The sequence below is a fragment of the Pistacia vera genome, unplaced genomic scaffold (genome assembly GCF_008641045.1).
Source record: "Pistacia vera cultivar Batoury unplaced genomic scaffold, PisVer_v2 Contig41, whole genome shotgun sequence".
Classification (NCBI taxonomy): Eukaryota; Viridiplantae; Streptophyta; class Magnoliopsida; order Sapindales; family Anacardiaceae; genus Pistacia; species Pistacia vera.
This window is the reverse complement of record NW_022196235.1, coordinates 111022-113984: the sequence shown is the minus strand read 5'-3', so window position 1 is coordinate 113984 and position 2963 is coordinate 111022. Positions and strand designations below refer to the sequence as shown.

General features: G+C 37.9%; 1 pseudogene; it reads right to left on the bottom strand.

The window, feature by feature from the left end:
* Positions 1–1121: 1121 nt before the first annotated feature.
* On the bottom strand, positions 1122–1922 carry LOC116142467 (annotated as a pseudogene).
* Positions 1923–2963: the final 1041 nt, after the last annotated feature.

Here is a 2963-nt window from a genome sequence, read left to right as displayed (position 1 = left end):
ACGTGACAATTAGTTGGTGCCAAAATCAAGCACCAACAAAATCTAATTTTTCATGCTAGGATCAAACATATTGAACTTGATGCACACTATATAAGAGGACAAGTTGCTGCCAATGATGTGAAAGTTCAATATGTACCTACTGAACATCAAACAGCTGATATATTCATTAAATCCCTGTCTACTTCAAGGTTTGAATTTCTTAGAAACAAACTACAAGTTACAACTGCTGCTGGTACAGTTGAATCTCTTCCTGAGTCAACTAAAGATAAATAGAAGTGATAATCATATTCATATTCAGTACTGAATGTATACTACAATGTTCAAATCTGTAACTTCGGCTCACTAAATGTATTGGTGTGATCATGTCACTTTGTGTGTTAAAAAGGGTTGCTTAATTGCCTGATGACAGTTTGATCAGGTTGATTGATAATCAGTTACTGCTTGAGATCAGTTGCTGCTGGTGTAGTGGTTATTTGATGTCAGTTCACTTGAGATCAGTTGCTACTGCTGTAGTGTTCGGTTGATGGTAATCAGGTTGCTGTTCATGTTTGCAAATGCTGTAGTGTTCAGTTGATGTAAGTTTCACTTGAGATAAGTTGCTGCTGGCGTAGTGTTCAATTTAATGTTGTTGACAATCATTTATCCAAACTGTTCATGTTTGCAATTGCATAAGTTTCAGCTTTTGATCAGTTGCTGCTGATGTAGTGTTCAGGTTAATGTTGTTGACAATTAGTTACCTATGATGAAATTAAGCTTACAAGAACTCCTGCTTAGTTTGTGGGAAGATGATAGTAAAAGTGGAAGATGTGCAACAATTCCCGTTTCATTTTGAGGGCAGATGTCAGCAAGTACAAATGTAACAATCTTTCCCAGTTTAGTTTGAGGGAACATATTAGTAAGACTCTGTTTGTTAAGAGTCTGTTAAGAGTTTGTTTAAGACTCTGTTAAGTTTGTTAAGCAGTTGTTACTGCCGTTAGATGTTGGTTACTTTTCAGCTCAATACTGTAGCTTATAAAAGCTTCACTGTAACTTGTATTCATCAAGTGAAATATAGAACTGAAAGATATTCAGAATTCTCCTCTTCTCTTCATCGTTTTTTTTTCTCTGCTTTTACTCTAAACCTAACACATCGGAACAAATCGTTGAGCCAAATGTTGAACTCCTTGATGGTGATAACTGTTCACAAAAATCTCCAAATTTCCCTTCTCAAAAGAATCCTTAAACCACTACTGCAAAAGGCTATTTTCTACCACCTTTATCAAATGTCGATGCCCATCATAATTCTCATAGTTCATGTGATTCACTCGTTGATCATTAGGGCATTTCTTTGAAAGTTCAATCCCTATGTCTTGGTAAAGAGTACCTCCACATGCAAAATTTAGAACCTGTGAGCCCCTGCATATTCCCAAATATGGTATGCCTCTTTCAAGGCAAAGTTTACTAGTTTCAGTTCAATCAAGTCTTTCTCATTGTCAATGGCTGTATCACTAGCATGCATCTTTTTTATTTCTTCTAGTTCTTCTGCTGAAAGGGAAGTTTCATTGCGATGCAGAGATGGGTCAATGTCTTCTCCTTCACATAGAACTCCATGTATTGGCTCAAAGCTGTCTAAAAACTTGTCAATTTCTGATACTCGCGGAAGAATGACTGGAATTGCTCCATAGCGTACTATTAAATCAAGATGATATTCACCTGAGAATTAAATATTGAATATAAGCAAAGAAATTAACTAGAAGTGTAATTCTCAAAATGTTAAAAGCATTGAATTGATTAATATAAAACTTGTGACAAAAATATAATTTCAGAGAACTAGAATATTTTAGTCGTATACCAACAAAATTTACGAATTTGTTCTTCCGAACAGTTCTTCCGGAGACGATAGGAATCCGAGGGACGTAATTAATTGAGGTTTTTGTAATCATTGCATTGAGATTCAGATGGAAAATACTCCAGCAGTATAAACTGAAGAATATTTGATTGTTTGCTAGGTTTGTTTAACAAAAACAATCAAGCTTCAAAAGTGCTTTGCATTAGTGTTCTTTCCTTCACTATTTATAGGCAACCGTTCAAAGTAAAGGTACCAATAATTAGTGTTGATAAAACATTACAATTAAATGTGAATTTCTTTATTACTACAATCATATTATTTTATTCGTTTGGCAAACTTGATGAAATATAGTAAAATTAAGAACGTAATATAATACTATAGTTAAAAAATAGGACGAAGTTTTCCCTAACACAATTTACTATCCGAAAAGCTTCATATTTACCACCCATTGTTAATATATGTATGACAATTACCCACTTGCTGTTAAAGATTTGATAGTAAAATCTGTTATCTGATATGGTACAATAACTGTAAAGGCGTAAATACCCTTTCCTCTTTGAATCCAAATCCCAGATCTTATTCGGCTGGCTGGCTAGGTGCGATTCCGGCCAAACCTGACCAAGTGCGATCCGGCCGAATCACACCCGACCCACATGCACAATGCACAGGGATTGTGTGCACTACATGCAGGGACGATGCACATTGCGTGCGCGGTGAGGGGAGATGGTTGGGTTCAGTGTGTGTGCTGGTTGGGGCGTTTTATGAAACAACTAAGGGCAGGTAGTAATGGTGATTGTGGTTGTGGAAGGGTGAGGGTAGAGGTCGCCGACAGCAAGTGGTGACTGTGGGTTGTCTTAAAAACAAATCAAACACTCCAAAATAAACATCAATCAACCTCCAATCGCAACTACAAATCAAAATCCAATCTCCAATCTCAACTCAAAACAACCAACCAAATCAAACTTCAAGGGAGTCGACCGGAGCGGCGATGCGAGGAGTGTAGGGCGCGTGACACAGTCACGGCGAGGCAAGGGGTAGATGGTGGATGTCATGGAGTTCGTCGGCTGTGGGTGGGGTGGGGTTGTAGGTGTGGGTGGGGGTGGGGGTGGGTGTCGCGCGACTGCCTCCATTGAGG